Source organism: Bombyx mori, chromosome 10 (genome assembly GCF_030269925.1).
Source record: "Bombyx mori chromosome 10, ASM3026992v2".
NCBI classification, from domain to species: Eukaryota; Metazoa; Arthropoda; class Insecta; order Lepidoptera; family Bombycidae; genus Bombyx; species Bombyx mori.
This window is the reverse complement of record NC_085116.1, coordinates 5,828,603-5,848,817: the sequence shown is the minus strand read 5'-3', so window position 1 is coordinate 5,848,817 and position 20,215 is coordinate 5,828,603. Positions and strand designations below refer to the sequence as shown.

Sequence of the window (20,215 nt, the reverse complement as noted above, 5' to 3'; positions counted from 1 at the left end):
GCTTAGGCAGGGAAAAAAAAAAAAAGAAGAAGTACTATTTTTTTTATCTAATAACCGTATATCTATTTTAAAAAAAATGCGGCGAAGCATCACTTTTCGATTTCAAGGGCAACCTTTATATGTACAATACAAATTGTGGTTTCAATCGCATGTTTCAAGGCAGGTTAGTGACGTTCATGTTGTGTTGTCTATCTGCTTAGGCAATCTTTTAACACTTTGATCTCGTATAAAATACATAAAGGAAATAAAAAAAACAAAGTTTAGTTCAAATTAATGATAAACTGTTTTTCTATCGCAATACGAAAACGTAAACGATTGCGGATTCCAAAATTGAAACAGCCTACGGTGGTTATGGAACGAACGTGGAATTAGTCTATCGGCACGTTCCGCGCTTGAAACCGATGCACGCCCGTGTCCTGACTCCACAAGTAGGCTCAACATAACGCCGGCTGTACGACAGAGATCGACGATGTTTCATGAAATAAAGAAAATTGCCATACGATTTTCAGTCACTTCCAATTTGAACAAAAGAAAGATGATCCGTGACCGCAGTTTTAAAAAAAACCTTTCTGATTTGACACGTTTTGATTCTCTTTTAAATTCGTAAAGAACATGCGTTCGAAGTTTGAAATTAATATTTTTTACTGTCATAGTTGACGCCGGATGTTAAGAGATAAAACTGTAGCCTCTTCCCGGTAATAATTAATCATAGACCTTTATAATGCTATTTTGACATTTTGACTCTTATGACAGATGTGACAGAATATGACAATCGAAATTTAGCACAAGTGTCGGAGTTCAAGTCTACAGGTGCGAGGAACAACATTGTTACTCAGTTTTAGCTAAATATAATTTACGTTATTCTTTGCATGTATCGAAATAGCTACTCTTTACCAAGTGAGCTAATTTGTCCACAAGTTTAGAGAAGAATATCTCTGTAATCAGCTCAGCCTATCTCATACGAAAACACCCAATTCACTTATGGGTATGTAAAACAACATATTATTATATTTTTTTGCTAAATTGGTTGGACGAACTTCTTGGCCCACCTGGTGATAAGTGGTCACCGATGCTCATAGACATTGACCACGTTAATCGGAAGCATTAATCCTATCTTCAGACATAAAAGTTCGAAGTCTCAGTTTTTACAGTACAACGGCTGCCCCACCCTTTAAACCGAAATGCATTAATGCATCACGGCAGAAATAGGCAGGGTGGTAGTACCTACCCGTGCGGGATCACACACCCTAAAACAAGTGCAAGATGCCCTACCACCAGCTTTACATAACTAATGTCGATTATGTACAAATGGCTGAGATTCGGTTCTGTGTAATCGCGCTAAAACCGGGACCGTACCTCTCTGTAAGTAGATATGAAATATTAATGCAAAATGTCACCGCACAGAACAGATCTCAGTGAATAAAGACCAGGCTACCGTGAAGCGAGCTCTTAAAGATTTATGAAAACCCTACATTTTCACGGTCATCCAAATTTGGGTGTATCTTGAATAAAATCTTTTATTATGTACAAAATATTCCTGAAAACATTGGGCAGTAATTTAAAATCTGCAAACCCGTATATCTAACGTCTGTTTAGTTGTTCAGAGGCGAAAGCCAATATCTTTAATGTTCACATGTTTATTGCTACACTATGAGCTAAATACAAATATCGTGTTAACCTACCAGGTGACACAAAGGCGAGCATTTCAAATTGTTTTCAGTTATAGTCTTTTTACGACAGCTACGGTAGAGTAAGGTATGTGCCGGTATTGTTACTGATACGCTTGGCTTTAAAATACGGCATCAGTTATTTTAATTCAACTGAACATGAACCTCGAGTACCGGTCATCGTTCTCGTCGTACCCGTCGCTTATAATAATAATAATAATAATAATGTTTTTATTTCAAGTATCCATGACTCATATAAATTGTTAATAAGACTTAGACCTATGTTAGTAGTTATATTTACATCTCAATGAATTACTGTGGTAACATCCCATGGGAGATGGCACCACAGCGACCCATGTATATACAGTCCAGCCTGCTTGCGATCATGCTCAGGATACTGTTGGAGCTGGCCCTCACTCTGTTTACCAGAGATGCATACCTCTTACGCATGGTAGCGTAAAAACAATCTATGTGCGCGTCTGCAAACATCCCTGATGCGCTACAAAAGCGGGGCAGCACCACCAGCACCCTAAACGCGTTATTGTATTGAACACGGAGAGCATTGTACGATCTTTGAGTATATCCAGCCCACAAGCTGCACGTGTAAAAGTTAGTACAGTAGGCCCTAAAGAGGGTGACCTTGACTTTAAGTGAACACCGTGCAAACCTGCGAGCTATCATGTTTGCTCTAACCGACAACGCTCTCCGCTCTCGTTCAATATCTTCATCATCTTTGAGATCAGGGGTCAACACATGGCCGAGATATTTAAATTTATAAACTCTTGTCAATGGCGTTCCGTTGAGTAGTACGGGAGGTATTTTATCATGCGTCCCACCCCTGGTCTCAAAGACCATGATCTCCGACTTTTTACAGTTGTACACCAAACCGTGTGATTTGGCGTATCCCTCACACAAAGAAACAAGTTGCCTTAGGCCACAGATAGACGCGCTCAGCAGCACCATATCGTCTGCGTAGCTGATGTTGTTTACGCACACCCCGTCTATGAAACAACCAATCCTGGTCCTACTGAGCTCGCCGATCAGCTCGTTCATATACAGGTTGAAGAGCGTAGGCGAACTCAACCCGCCTTGTCTCACCCCGCACTCCAACCTATACGGAAGAGACAAAGCCCCAGCCCATCGCACATTGTTGATCTGGTTCCCATACCAAAACTTTAGAATGTTATTTATTTCCGTGGGTAGTTTAATATTTTCCAACTTTTTCCACAAGAGGTCATAGGAAACCAAATCAAACGCCTTGGACAGATCAAGAAAGCAGGCATAAACAGGTGTTCCTCGCCGCGTGTAGTATTTGACAGCATGCTTAAGACTTAAGATTGCACTCTCTGTCGACAAACCTGAACGGAATCCGAATTGGTTATCATGAAGATTTACATATTTATTTAGTTTAAAGTTAAGCATGTTGTCCAACACTTTGAATATAACAGTAGCTAGTGAGATAGGCCTATAGTTACTGCTATCTGCAAGGTCTCCAGTCTTATTTTTAGCTATTGGTACAACTACTGTTCGTATCATTTCCCTTGGCAAATAACTATGACCCACACAAATGTTATACAGCATTGAGAGAACCCTAGAGATGTGCACGCCCGCATAACGCAGGTGCTCAATGCTGAGCCCGTCATGTCCCGGAGACTTACCACGTGACATTGACCTAATTGTCTTTTTAACATCCTTAGACGTAAATGCCACTCCAATTTCCCTGCCGTGCTCAATATCAAGCACCGACCCAGCGAGTCCTAAAGTAGATTTTACAAAGAAGCGTTCCTTGAACATGTTGGCAATTTGTTCTGGTTCACTCACGCCACCGACGCTCACAGGTATTGTCGGCCTATTCTTTAATTTATTTGTGTGTTTCCAAAAGCCACGAAAATCACTTTTAGAATGGTGTGAGGCTAGAATATCCATTTTTATTTGGTCCTCATGATCTTGGCACCACTTTAGTCTAGACTTGAAAACTTTTCTAGATTCACACATATCATTATACGCATACCCAGAAGTAGGTTTACCGTACCCTACCCACAACAAAAACTTTTGCCTAGCTTCCCTGTGAGCCTCGGCAACATACTTATTCCAGCCCACTACCACTCTTCTAGCACGTTTTACAGCGCCCTCCCGACCGTCCAATGCAGCTGCACTTAGGGCATTTACAATATCTGTATACAATTTATCTATAACTGCTATGTGATTTACTTCAGTACACACACCATCACAGCATTTACTGAGTTCATGAGGAAAGTCAATTAATCTTAATCTTTTATTACATTCTTTCTGATAAGATTCTATTTGATCAGGACTTCTCTCACCCCAAATAACGTTATTGGATTTACTTAAACAAACATCAAGTCTTTTTGCAGTTATTTTATCTAACCTACATTCAACTATCAAAGGATAGTGATCGGACCATAACACGTCATACAACACGTATACATTCTCAACCAAGCTCACAGCAGCTTCGGTAACCACGCAATGATCAAGCCACCTCTTTGACATATGAGCCTCGCTTAAGAAAGTATACGTGTTAGATCGTATTCCTAATAATTTAGTATCTATACATATCCATTTTTGTTCATCACAATATACAGATAACTCATCATAAAATTGTTCGGAAGGATGTGCATTAAAATCACCCAACATAAAAACATGGTCAATATGACAGCTCTCAATAATGGCACTCACCACACTCAGGATATCCGTAAAATCCGTAAGATTTGCCGCAATGTCCGTCGGCATGTACACACTAAACATTAAAAAGGATTTATCCTTTAACATAACTTTTATAGCACAAATACGTGGGTTATCACACTGAACAATCACTACATCCTGGAACAGACTGCGTCTCCACAGTAGGGCGACCCCACCGTGTGGCCTACCTCGCAGAATACCCGATGACGTATCCACGGCTGATACTCCAGTGCAGCTAAACTCTTGACTAATAGTATCAAGAAATGAGGTTTCATCGGGCAGTAACCAAGTTTCTTGAAGCGCTATGATATCCGATTGTTTACACAAGTCACGGATATTTTGAACAGAGCGCTTAACATTCTTGCAATTAAAAGAAACCATTTTATAAATATCATTCATTATTATTAATATTGTGAGTGCCGGGTACTGACGTCTCGTTATTACGTTTCGGTCTGTAATGTACAAATCGTCGGAAAATAATTCCCTCAGGCCATAACTTATCATCCATAAACATATGCAGCTTTCTTTGGGACACAATAAACTTGTACGCATTGTGTTCACATTGCCGTTTGATGTTGATACCTTCTAAGGTCACATTCTCTCCTGTTTTCTTGTAGATGTAGTCAGTTATATCTGATTCTAATGTTGCCTTGTTTACGTTTATGATGAAGGGCCCGGCGAGTAAACAAACCCACAGACACAGTCCACTGAGTTTCTCGAATCTTCTTAGTGGGTCGCGTTTCCGATTCGGTGGTAGATTCTGCGAAGCACTGCTCTTGCTAGGGTCAGTGTTAGTAGCTTCGCTAGGTTTGAGCCCTGTAAGCTCACCCATTCGTTCGGTAGCGCTGATATAGCGTCTCAAGGCTATGAGATTAGGATTAAAAAAAACTGGAGGTGGATAGCGGTGTTCACTGTGTGACGTTACGTTAAAGTTTTACTCAAAATTTTACCGACAAAGCTTGACTGCTTCACGTGGGCAAAAGGCAATGTGGTAAGTCCCATTAGTGCGGTCTCATTATATGCCTTACGAGCAGTGCTGTAAAGTAAACTGATCAGTTTCTCTTATCACGAAGTTATTTGTGAACTCGCTTTAGTTACGTACAATAGATCTGAGAATCTGGTGCATAATTTCAAGATTTGTTGGACCCTGGCATACTCGCATCGTTCCATATGAATACACTGGGAGGTTTATCCTTTACATCACGGACACTGACAAAAAAGGGCAATTAAAAAAAACGCTGTATCTATTGAAATTTTTCCAGGTGTAGTTTAAATATGTTATGATATAATTACCAACGTTTTGAAAGCCCTGAATAGTTGATCATATTTCAATTTAAAGATAAAAATATATCGTTGTGATAGTATTCATTACATCAGTTGGCATTTATAATGCATCTGTACAATCCTTTGCATTCAGCGCTGCAAGTGAAAACAATAGCACCAGTACAAATTTAATATCCGGAATTTATTTAAATGGAATAGAGGAGAAGAGGAGGGGTTTGTATTCATTGTAACTAAAGCCCTAGAATTTTATTTCTTACGCGGCTGGCAACACTCTAATTGATCAGCTGTTTATTGTGATAATATTGACATTATAGCTTTTTTATTGGACAAAAGCAAATGCAAATTTTCTATTCGACCCGAAGATTAATGAAACGAAAATAGGAAAAATTAAAAATGAATATGAATATCAAATTAATGTAAATACAAACCGTGTAGATCGTTACTCAAAAAGAGAAACGTTAAAGAAAATTTTGTCGATGACTCTGACATATTGGATTTCACACGAGACACTGATCACGCTATGTTATTTACGAATGTTTTCATTATTTCTTTCATTATTTTTATACTGGTATCTCAATTACTCTAATAAAGTCTAATACCTAAACGCGATGATGAGTACACGTTGATTGTAAAATATAATGAGCTACACGACTTTCCCGAGCCCCACGGGAGCACAAGCGCAATTGTTTGTCTCCGTAGCTTTATTTTATGTTTTATAAACTTTATATATTTAAAATTACTTAGAAATTAGAAAATAAGACTGTCTCCTCTTAATATTACAGTTAACGGTTCTATACGTAAACACAAAGAACACGAATAAACTGTGATGTTATTATCCTTTTGGTATCTTCATCTAAGTCGTACACTTCTGACGGAGTGGTCGTGGTTATGTATGTCTTATTGCTTGGTTGCGGCTTTTGCGAGGCTTCTCCATCTCTCTCTATTTATGGCGGTACGCGTACATTCATTAAGGAAGCACTTAGTGGATGACTTAATCAATTCTGTCCACCTTGTGGGTTATAGTATTTGGTATCTAAGTTTGTGATATTAAATACAAATAAAAGAACACGCAAAACGGATGAAGTAAATGAAGTGAAGAAACAGAAAAAGTTTCTCCCTATGGCACATTGCAATGGATATTTAAGTCATCGTGGCCTATAGGATAAGATGCCCAGTGCATTCGCATCGAGCGATGCGACTGAATCACTTCCACAGTAAAGAAAAGACTGCGTGTAATAAAAGTTAAGCCCGCAAAAATTGCATTTTCTGTAACTAGTAGTGGTGGGGGTCGTGTGAGATATCACCACCCTACCTATTTTCTGTCGTAAAGTAATCTATTTCGGTTTGAAGTTTGAGGCAGCCATTGTGCTGATAAATTGAGACTTAAACCTCATGTCTACTCAGGTCAGGTGAGTGGCGAAATTTACGTTGCTGATGTCTATGGGCTCCGACGACTACTTAACATCAGGTGAGCAGTGAGCTCATGCCAAATCCTTGTACGGAATAAAAAGAGGACATACTGAACCGACTCCACATAACGAAGGATAAGGGTATGAAGAAGAAGCTTCCATACGTAAACTAATAGCCAAATCGAAATTGGAACAGCAGATTACAACAATGAACTTAAAAACGGACTGAAATAACTTAGATTATTTTTATTTGCAAACAAAAATCACTTAAATAAACAGGTTCAAAGTGAGTTGTTATTTTGTCCTGATCGGATAAGAGGGCTGCTTCTTTGAGATAAGTCTCGTTTTTTTAAATTCCTTAAGGAGACGAATATTGAAGTGTGTTGCTATTGATTAAATACCTACCTCTTGTTTTGTCTTGGCTATGGAACGATGTGTGTTTGCTCAAAACAGTTTAATGGGTGCAAAAACAGGGCTATATTTATTCTGGATAAGTGCCTAGTGTGCTCGTATCGAGCGCTTCGACTAGGCCAGTATTCAAATACGTATTTTACTCACGAATCACCTCATTATTTAAGGATCATGGCATAAGAATGAAAGCCACAAAAATTATATTTTGCTTAATTAATGTATTAATGATACCTACACATACCTGAAGCATCAAAGTGGTAGGCGTCAAGCACGATGACGATAACGATGACGTAATTATGGACTCCGATAACCATTAAACACCATTTGGCCCGTGAGCCCGTTCACTCATTTCTACAAATAAAAAAAAAACCTGGCTATTTCTGAGCGCAGCAAATAAGGGATTCAGTGTCGAACACTCATTCAATACAATTCGGCTACACGTTTTAAGTAGCATTTGGCGGTATTTATTTACTTCGTGACTTGAATGTATTAAAATATAAATAGGAACAGTCGACTGCTTTTCCTATTGCTTGCAGACTTCTCGAAAATCAAACCGAAATCGCTTTGATGATTTCGGAATATATAGAGTATACATATAGTTACTGGTGGTAGGACCTGTTGTGAGTCCGCACGGGTAGGTATCACCACCCTGCCTACTTCTGCCGTGAAACAGTAATGCGTTTCGGTCTGAAGAGTGGGGCCGCCGTTGTAACCATATTGAGACCTTAGAACTTATATCTCAAGGTGGGTGGCACATTTACGTTATAAATGTCTATGGGCTCCAGTAACCACTTAACACCAGGTGGGCTGCGAGCACGTCCACCCATCTGAGCCATAAAAAAATAAAAATAAAAAACATCGACTTTTTTTGTACACAGTGTCGCCAAATAAAAACTTAAGACAAAGGAAAAGTTTTTAATATTATTTCATTCTGTCTTTGTTGTCTTTGGAAACCATACGAACGTGCTCATAACTTATGTAAATCCTATACGATTGTGTAGTTTTACATACGTTAATAAATTTGTAACATTGTCTAGCGATACTTGTGTAACATTGTATCAGTCAAGTACACGTTTTATTACAATCATTCGGAAAACTTTATTCACCTGTGCCTGTTCAAAGTTTAATGTCACTGCGACAACAGAGTATGTTATTGCACAGTACTCTAATACAAAGCACGTTACGTTTTACTGGTGGTAGGACCTCTTGTGAGTCCGCACGGGTAGGTACCACCGCCCCGCCTATTTCTGCCGTGAAGCAGTAATGCGTTTCGGTTTGAAGGGTGGGGCAGCCGTTGTGACTATACTGAGACCTTAGAACTATATCTCAAGGTGTGTGGCGCATTTACGTTGTAGGTGTCTATGGGCTCCAGTAACCACTTAACACCAGGTGGGCTGTGAGCTCGTCCACACATCTAAGCAATAAAAAAAAAAAAAAAAAAAAAATATTGGCACACAAGGACAAAATACAAAGATCTAAATTTGACGCGGCTTTACATAATGTGACGAATATTACTTTGAATTAGCTTTTAAGCTATTGCATAACTTTTATCGCGGGCTTTGAGCGCGGCGACCGAATCAAGAAATTCCGTAACGAAAATAATACCTAACACCCCCACTCCACCTACCATGTAGCTCGCGTTCAACACATTCACACGTTGCGCATGTGTAGTGTTTGTGAAAAAGCGCGCGGCGTGCCGTCGCACTGCATGCGCATCATGAAAAGTCTGCCCATCTCTCTCTCGCACGGTCTAGCTTATGATTGTGAAGGGGACAGTTAATGTGTTGCTTTTATTACTGTTTATAAATATAGCGTGGTCTTATTTTGTTATTTTTTTATTATTAAATTATTATTGTTTAATTATAATTGCATAAGTTGATAAAAAATGCCATGCTTTACCGCGGCAGTCACCAAGTGCCACACTTGTTTTTTTATTATTATTATTCTTGTATGATGTGTGTGAAAACACAATACATCGGGTATATTTCCAAAATTAGAGTAAGGTTTAATTGATATTGGAGTTTCTTCTATAAGAATCGGTTTCATTTAAAGGTAGCTGTATGAAAATGTAATGAGTAGTAAAATGGAGCATTAACAAAAAGTGTTATATTTTCCATTCAAACGGACTTTATTACATAACAATTAAACATCAAAGTTTATTGTATTCAATTGTCATGCTCCATCTAGCAATCGTTGTTCAAATAAAAATAAAAACAAACATTGTCAAACTAACTGTAAATCTAAGTAATGACTATAGTATTATTTATATCATAGTAACGCTATAGAAAGAAATATTTTAAGTATTATGTTTTCCATTCAAACAAACTTTATTACATAACAATTAAACATCAAAGTTTATTGTATTCAACTGTCATGCTCCATCTAGCGATCGTTGTTCAAATAAAAATAAAAACAAACATTTTCAAGCTAACTGTAAATCTAATTAATGACTATAGTATTATTTATATCATAGTAACGGATATAGGAGAATCAAGATCTTTGTGCTTAGTGCGAGTGTTTTAACGTTCTCGATAGGGTAAAAGCTAACCTAATTTTGTATGCAGTTGGAACAGGGCCCCTAACGGCAAACGTAGGCAAACGATCCCATTCCATACAAATATGAGTTAACTTTTACGCTATCGAGAACGTTAAAAAACTCGCACTAAGCACACTGACCATTGGTTTGAGAATTTTCGTTAATAATGCACATTTAATAAGGGTGGGGCAGCCGTTGTAACTATACTGAGACCTTACAACTTATATCTCAAGGTGGGTGGCGCATTTACGTTGTAGATGTCTATGGGCTCCAGTAACCACTTAACACCAGGTGGGCTGTGAGCTCGTCCACACATCTAAGCAATAAAAAAAAAAAAAAAAGCTTCGACTATATTAAATATATTTTCAATTTATTTTGTTGAAGTCTGTTCTTTTTCATTAAAATTAGATGTATCGTCTTAACATTTAATTAATGAGGCAAAAACATTTTATTTTATGATGTTCTTGATATTATTTTTTGGTCTCAGCTTTCACACGCACCACAACGTGAAATATTAAACAAAAGCTGTTACCCGCCGTGGAAGATAACTCAAAGTCTCTGTTGCATTAGCATAACGTCTTGCCGCTAATTTTTCGAAAATGCCGCGAAATTTTTTCCATACGAATGAACATCTATATAGTGTGTAATTTTTTTTATTGCTTAGATGTGTGCATGAGCTGGTGTTAAGTGGTTCTGGAGCTCATAGACATCTACAACGTAAATGCGCTACCCACCTTGAGATATAAGTTCTAAGGTCTCAGTATAGTTACAATGGCTGCCCCACCCTTCAAACCGAAACGCATTACTGCTTCATGGCAGAAATAGGCGGGGTGGTGGTACTTACCCATGCGGACTCACAAGAGGTCCTACCACCAGTACGCAAATTATAATTTTGCGGGTTTGATTTTTATTCCACGATGTTATTCCTTCACCGTGGAAGTCAATCGTGAACATTTATTAAGTACGTATTTCATTACAAAAATTAGTACTCGCCTGCGGGATCCGAACACAGTTGCATCGCTAGATACGAATACACCGGACGTCTTATCCTTTAGGCCACGACGCCTAGGAAACCTATTTCGAAGTTAAAAAAAATGACGATCAATCTCTAATAAACATTAAAACAAAACAAATGGGTTTTGTATTCACAAATACAAAAAAAAAAAACGTTTTTGGAGATCATTATTTTTGAAATCCGATAACCCTTATATGTAAAATTCAAGCAAAGAAACACATAAAGCGAACAGCCAGGACCATCAATAATATTCAGTGTATCTACATCTTCATGTTCTTTTACGCTTAATTTTATCCATCATTAAAACAAGATATACGGACCAGACTCAAGTGACCGCACTCATATTTCAACGCACAAATAAAGCAAGAGCTGGAACGTCTGCAATCCCAAAAATATGAGTTATTCGAACGATTTATCAAAAGCTCTACAATGGGCAAGCAGTTGTCTTAGCTTCAACGTTCATTTAATCCGCCGTGATGGATGGCAAGCCCCGTTACGTCCGTTCTTGATAAAGTACAAGTCGGAAAAATATAATGAAATAAAAATTTCGTTTGCCTTATTAACTTTCAGAGATGGTTCTTTGATATGGATTCAAAAAGAGCTTTAAGTACAGACTTCATACTGGCCTACTCACAAGCTTCGTATTTTAATGATCAGTTTCTATGATGTTAAACAAAAAGCTGAATGAAATTATTACCGCCAATTCCCATGTTGGTAACAATAGTTGGTGTCTCCTAGGCTGTTGTAAAAGTTCTAAAAAAAAAAAAATATTTGACTTTGACATACTTAGTACGTCTTTAGGAAAAATGGATCGCATTAATAAATCGGTTTCAACTCATTTCATTTTCATCGTCAAGCTAAACTCTTCCATGACGGCCATGATTTCATTTGTACGCTCTTTTTTTCCACTTGACATTAACCTATATTAACAAACCCAATTAAAGTTGCATTGGAAATAAATAACGCGCATTGAACAATATATTATCGCCTTTTCGCATCAAAAGTGTACAATTTCCAAAAATATTCAAAATTGAGTTAATATGCGTAAATATTTGGTATCACCAGTAATTTTCTCATAAATACTGTCAAAAGAGCGTAGTTTAGTTATACGTTTTTTTTTTGTTAGTTTACCTATGTTTTGGATACTATTAACAAAATGAATACATAATTTTATCTCACTTTAAAAGACAGATCATGTAACTGGTAAAAAATAAAAAATAAATGTTGCAAATATGATTAATATTAAAAATATTACATGTTAAGCCTTTAAAACACTCTCCTGTGAAATTAGTAAGTTTTGAGATGTTAATGCGAGTTTTAATGCGAGAAGACCAATCACCAATATATAGGTATCTATATACAATATCCAAAAGTTCTTTATAAAGAATATCTAAGAAGTGGAGCACTTACAGACCAGGAAAACAAGTCAGACCAAGTTAAAGTCGAAGTTCGCAGAAAGCAAGAAACGTAGTGAGCTAGCTTCGTGAACTTTTGGACAATTAATTGACGAGTCACTCTCTACATAGAAAACTTTTCTCTCCCCTTTTTACGATCTCCTGGGTCTTGTCAAATCTATCTCAAGTATCATTCACATTTATTCCATTTATTACTACAATTATTTTATTGTGATAACTTCACAAGTGTTATATGGTTGCGTTTTTTGTTTTCTCAATGAGAGTAATAAAATAATAATAATAATAACAATTTATTTATTATCCTTGAAAACATTTACATATAACAGTTTGCTAAAAAACTTCCATACTAGGCACTGCCTGTCTCGTGGAGAGTTTTTTACAGGAGTATCTTAAAACAAGTTAAATTCAAAGATACTTAGGTATTCTTATTTTTTTGTTTAAGTCGGAGGTACTAACATAAGCAAGGCCTTACATAAAAATTCAAATTCAAGTTGATCCAAGAGACATTTAACTGACTCATTACATCATTTGTTAATGGATTCGCAACATAGATCATCTTGTGGGGTTGGGTTGACCCCGCCTTCAAGGAACAGAACGAACTAATAAATTTCTTTAATGAAAACGTCCAGGGCTAATAGGTTTATTAATGAAGGCTTAAATCGTGACTTGAGTAATGAGATCCACTTGTTACTTTAGGTAACTACGTCTTATCTCTGAAACTGTAGAAATGTTCGCGGCTTTCGGCGCTCGCATTGACGTTTTAGTTTTGATTCTGGTAACAGAGAATCGAATGAAAGGAAATATTTTAATCTGTGTGTAACCACTATTAGCGTTTCAAGTGTAAGCACTATATACTTTATACTCCCAAAAAAATGAGGCAAATTCTTAAGACAGCGTCTAATCAAAGTTACATTATATTGGATTAGTCGCGTGCGTCACGAGATGGTTCGCTCATAGATTAACACGATTATGTAACAATATCAAATGTTGACGTCGCTAAGAGACAAGTGAGTCAATACACAGCGTGTAATAAATTAATTGTTACAATAACTATTATTTTAATTGCATTTATCGGAGGTTTAAATTACAACGCGCAATCGGCATTGATGCCAACCGTGAGTCTTCGCAAGCATTTGGTACATTTCCAACTTGAAATACATTATACTCTTAAAAAGAACGTCTTACTTCTTGAAATCGTTTCGATTGTAGCATGATTGTGTCATGTTTCCAAACTATCGGTTCTTTAAAACGGTACTATACTATTATTCACTATTATTTTATTCGAGTTAAAGCTACGAAGGAGAGGGGTCTAGGGATCACTGTTTATAATTTTGTTACTACATAAACTTCCCGCGCGTAAGTCGTATAATCCAACCTCCTCGCACTCATTTAAGACTATGAAACAATAATTTATGTATTAATTTTCGAAAATTATAGCGACTAGGCCTTTGGCAAAACGAAACTGTGATACGAATTATTCTTTTCGTTTGTGGAATTCGAAAGATATCTAAAGTTAAGTCGTGCAACAAAAACACCACCAGACCAATATATGGTTAACTATCGATGAATAAAACTGTCTCCCAAAAATCACAGTCGTACTAAAGATAATTTAAAAAAACCTCGTGATTATTTTAATGTATAGCTGTATAAGTATAGCTGTACAAGTTCTGAACAGCCAAGCGAGTGTTTATGATAGGGAAACAAAGTTGTTAACAAAACTAGATAAAACTAACTCTAAATTGTCCCGTCGATGAGTGCACAAGAAGGGCCACGGTACCGTAAAATGGGGCGATTAGGGACAAATTCCAACTTTATGAGCAATTTAAAGGTAGTTGTTGATGTATATAATGCTATATCAGGATCAAAATGATTGAGTCTTGGGGGCATCTTTGTTGTCTAATTTAAAATTATGCAACTAGCATTCCAGTTTAAGCAAAAAATGCAAAAATAGGTGTAATCCCTATTTACCCGAAAATTGCGGTTAATTGGGACGAAATGAGAAATTTGCTAGGGTTGGCACTACTTTTATTTTTATATATAGTTTTAATTAATTTATTTATTTAGTTGCAACAACAAAGTGATCATCAATAAAAAAAATTGAAAAACTGACAAAAGTACATGGCAGACATCACCTCAATTATAGGTGCAATCGACAGTGCATTAACAACAAATATATATATGTATATATATATTTAAACATATATAGTGGGCTTTCTTAGAAACGGTTTATATTTCTCCGTTATTGGTAAGTACTAAGGGGCTGATATTTCTATCTGGGTTAAGAGATTAGGTGTGTCGGTTATTCCATGGATTAATCAGATGAATACCCCCACTCTGAACAAATATTAAATATTTTATTATGTATTACTTAGACATTTTTGTCCACCTTGAGATTTCATTGATCTTGTTACATGTCTCTGCAAAATCGACTTACTTATATTAAATTGCTTATCTATTTCAACTAAAGACTTATTCCCAATTTCGCTTCGAATAAACCAGATTTTTACCAACAAATTTAAAAAATATTGTTATAACTACATAGACAACCCTACAAACCTGTACCTATTTGTACTTAGGTCGTTTCCATTTCACGTATTCTCATCCCAATTGACTCCTTTTTCGTTGTTATTTATACCTAAGACGTCCCCAATATCCCCAAAAACAACAGATTTTTACATGTATTTTTATTTAATCAAATACATTAAAACCAATAACAACTGAGACTTACCTTTAATATATATGCTGGTTCAAACACTAAATAACGTTTATAAATCATAGTCGTCTTCTATTATTATAAAATAAATAAAAGAGAGCAAAGTTTCTAGCACTAAAATAATTACCACCACAGGAAGTTAATTTCAAACGCGATTTTTTATAAGTTAGCAGCTATTATCATGCATATTCAGAGTTGTTTTGTGAATTTCAACATTCTACTATTAAACTACAAAAAATGGAAGATTTTGCAACGAATATAAAACTTATATTGAGCGTCGAAAGATTTTCCCGGTTTTTTCCCGATTCGCCTCTCAATCCCTAATCGCCCCATTTTACCGGTACACGAAGAATGGGTATGTCTTATGCATAGAGTTACTATTCTAACTGGAGTGCTTACTTCGTTTGACATAAAAACTAAAAATATACTTTATCTCTATGGCTTAAAGCTTATTTTTAAATAGCAAAAGATGTAAGGAAAAACGGTCTGAAAAGAGAATGATTATTAAGTGGTGGTGTCCCTCTCGCACATTTTACAAACAAAAAGCAATGTTGCTAGCTTAGAGGATTTTCCACAAAATCTCGTAATTTGGACCCCTGTCTTAGTTATCAAAAATGGCTTTTAGTGGTTAGTGGATTTTTTAGTAGCTTGGGCGTTGTTGAAAATTATCGAAAAGGTTAAAATCAATCCACTTTACAGGATTTTAAACATTTTATGACAATAATATATCTAAATATATATTATTTAAACGATGTGACTTAAACTTAACTAGAAAATGTTGCGACAATTTAGAATTTTCATCAACGTCAAAAATTAAATTGGTTCAAAAGAAACGTACAAAGTTATGGTGGAATTAGTTTCTGATGATGATAATTTATTGAAATAAATTATATAAGAAGTATTGATTATATGATATATATTGATTTTTGATAAAACATCATATATTAATAAAACTCATTAACAAAAAAATTTTTGTTCTATAATAATAAAAACTCTGTTTAATGGAAAATTAAATGGTAGGTAGGTAGATTTCTGATGGTTTTCATGTTGAATTTGGTGGGAAGCCAGATTAATTGTTGGCATCACCGAAAAAGAGCTATGAATGGATTAAAAGAAAAATGGCGTCTATTTACGTTTGTAGTTCTAAGTTAAAAGGGCACTGATACAGCTTGTGGCTTGTTTTTTTCGAAAATCGTGAAAGTTTCCGTGTAATCATGGTGGATACTTGTATTGTAAGTGGTTGTAAGCGAGAATCCTCTCCAGTTTGTGGAATATCCTTCCATATGTCAGATTCATTGATAAATTTTTACTAGTGTGAGCATATATTTTTAAAATGTGAGATATTATTTCTTATTATAATATTTAATACCATTTGTCTTGTAAATTGTACTTAATCTATGTCATATACTAAATTTGAAAAAACAATCGTGAAAAACTATAATTTTGCAATGTATTTTTCATATTATAAGAGCCATCACGTGGTATTTTTGGAACTTTTTTATTGTATTGAATAGCGTCGCACGCAAGCATGTATATCATTTGCCTGACGTTAAGCGAACGAGGAGGATCTTCTAGTAAATATGACTGGCATTTCTGGAAAATGTCCTATATAAAGGTCAAACAAGAGGAATCAAGTACTCAAACGCAAGAAATAAAAAATACCCCGAGAAAAGCAAAATTACGACAAGATGTTAAGGTTTTGAAACAAAAACTTAAAAGTCGCGAAATAGTGATTGTAAATATAAAGTCGATTTTAGATTTATTAAAGAAAAATGGCAATTTAATTGAATTGAAATTTAAATTGCGAAATAATAATGATACACATGGTCCACTTAGATATTGATTAACATAAATTATATATTTCGTTGAAAAAAAGAATTTATATAAAATAGAGAAAATGTTATATTATAAGACTACAGAAAATTAACTGAACTTAATAATAATAATATAACCAATATTTCGTAAATAGAGATCAAGTACTATGTGTATTGTGTTATGTTTATTGACTTGTCATTTAAGAGTTATTTAATTGTCTACATTTATAACAAATAAATGAATTTCAGTTCATTTCAATTTATTACCCATTGTGTTTTATTTCCTAAAATATAACTAGTAGACTTAATATACACGTGTCATGAAAATAGCAGAGAAGTAAAAATACAAGCAATTTTAAATCAATTGAAGATGTGAATGTAGGAAAAGAGCACCCGATACGCGCAGACCATGTGTGTTGCAGTGTCTTACTCAGTGTGTCAAATCTTAATTTGCACTGCCCACTTAGCCAGTACATTAAAGTAGGAATTGCGTAATTAAGTTCAACATAATATTTAAGTCGCGGTTGAGTATTCGGACGTTAAACATGAGTTTGAGGAAGTTTAAGTAATAGAACTGAGGTAATGATGTTTGTAAAAAACTCAGTGCTAGATTTACGACTACGAAGCAATTTCTAAAAAAACCGTCGAAAAAAGTCACCATGACGACGAAGAAATGTTTAGAATTGAATTTACATAAATAAACTGTTGCAAGCACGTGTTTTGTATTTACATAGCGCTACACAGAATTACTTAAGGTAAATTCAAAACTGATGCATGTGTATAATTTTGTCCTTTAAATAAATTTTATATGGTCACCACATTAGACAAGGACACCGCGACCAAAAAGTATTCTCTTTCGAGACCGATTTCTCGGCATTAGACAGCACTCCAGTTGTAGGTACTTATTAACTCCATGGTCTTATGAAGCGCACCACCATAGATAATATTTTAAGTGATTTTATGACCTGGTAACTAAGACCTTTAAGTCATGTCTTATTTTAATTTATATTCTTATTTTTATGAAAAATGATAATACGAAGTGAAATGAAATGAAAATGATTAATTTGAGACGTTAATCAACTGGGATGAAATTAAATGAAATGAGATAATATGGAATGAAATATAATCTTAGTAAAATGGTGGTCATTTACTAAGATTTTTTCAGTGGACTTTTTGGAGGATCCCGAGAAGTTGCGTCCAGCGGCTTTGTTTCATTTTCCCACATTTGTGCACTTTCACAGATATTAAACAGTTATATAAACCACCGTTATTACACATTTAAACCTGAATAAACACTAAATAGACAAAATAAAACAAATCACACAACTTCACTCCTCGCGTTCCCGCCAAAAAGTCCCCATAGATAATACACATAAATTAGTTATAGATTAGCAACTCAAGCATTCAACAAAAAAGTTTACGGGCGTCGGCCACTAGATGGCTTCGATTCGATTAGTTTCTCATTGCTCTTGTAGATGGCAGTCCCATATCACCAATCCCATATTTTATTTTTAATGAAGGATTTTGTAAATTTTCTACAACAAATAAAGACTTGTATCATTTATTCATTTTTAAATTTTCTGTGTTTAGTTATACAATAATTAAATGCCTTAACTTTAACAGCATATAAGTTTAGGGGTATCCTCTACAAGATGTCGCTAGTTTCCATACAAAAAATATTTGTCTTAAAGTATTGAAGTTTCAGGGCCCTGTGCACCACCACTAGAACTGATGACCACGACCACTCTTCCAAGAGTTCAAACGACTAAGAAGAAGTGCTACGTGGGATTCTGGCACTTTACTCTAGTAGTCACTTGTAAGGCTACAAGGTAGTACTACCACCCTGTACCACCGCGAAATAGTATTTATCACATTGAAGTTTGAAGAGTGAGACAGTCGAAGTATAAAACTGAACTAAAACTGTTGAATGTGAAAAAAACACAACTAATCTTAGGTACAAGCATAAGATTGATAGCACAAGAACATAATAAAAAGTATCTGGAATCTGCGTTACATTAACGCGGGGCATTCTATAATAGAGAATGTTTTATAGTTTTTAATATCCCTGGATGTAAGCAATAACGGCTTCGAGCACAACGACTTTCATAAAACGTTATATGATTTTTACGTTACGATACTCAATTACCAGGTTCGTACGAGACTGCGGTGTTTTTGCGTAGAACTAAAGTCATAGTTCTAGAAGCATTTGTACCGCTACCAGGATATTAATGCGATACCTTCAACACAATGCTTGTAAAAGCAGAAATATAAGTAATAAATAGATGCTTTCATTAATTTTAAATAAAGTATGTACTTAGAAAGCTAAATAACATAATTTCAGCATTAAAACTAATTTGGTATTCTCATTTAATGTTTCACTAGATGATGACCGAGCTTTGCTCGGTTTTTTTTTAACGCCATCTTGTGTCTTTAAAGCGGTTAGTTGCCCTCAATGAAGAAAAATAGTATTATTATTCGCCAATACATGTCGGGAAGAGTTGATTATTGAAAACACGAATAGAACAACATTTTCTGAAAATAAATCGTAGCTAGATCGATTTATCGCCCCCGAAATCCCCTGTATACTAAATTTTATGAAAATCGTTGGAGCCGTTTCCGAGATTCAGATTATATAAGTATATATTAATATACAAGAATTGCTCGTTTAAAGGTATACGATAAAACGAACAGAACTGCAACGTTGCATAGAGTTGGATGCATTGCAATCTATCTGTTTCTGAGGCGACCATGAATTGCGGGTGCTAATTAAATTAGTATTCAAAAAATAATTGTGAAAGTTTTACTTTATTAGTATTAAATTAATATTTATTTTCGTTGTTTTTTTCTTCTTCATAAAACGACCGAGCGTTGAAAACGCTTGTGTTCAAAATGGTATTTTTTCACTTCGCTCTCATAATTTATATTTTTGAAACGAATACAGGTCTATTCTAGGTCAGTCACCAGTTAAATTGGACCCATGTAATTGCTGCCGTCCTTGGGCGCCAGTGATCATTCACCATCAGATAAGCCTTATTCCTCCTCGGCCTTCGAATGCAATAAAAAGCTGCTGTAGTCGATTTTTTTTTAATTGCTCGTATGAGTGAACAAGCAAGCGGTTCACCTGGTGTTACGTGGTTACTGGAGCCCATAGACATCAACAACGTAAATGTCATCACCAGCATTGAGAGATGCGTTCTAAGTCACAGTTTTGTAGCAGCTGCCTCGTCCTTCAAACTGGAATGCATTAC

General features: G+C 35.6%; 1 long non-coding RNA gene across 1 annotated transcript; it reads left to right on the top strand.

The window, feature by feature from the left end:
• Positions 1-789: 789 nt before the first annotated feature.
• Positions 790-19,800, top strand: LOC134199490 (uncharacterized). Its single transcript, XR_009974001.1, has 2 exons — positions 790-985; positions 18,673-19,800. It is a non-coding gene; the product is annotated as an uncharacterized LOC134199490 (long non-coding RNA).
• Positions 19,801-20,215: the final 415 nt, after the last annotated feature.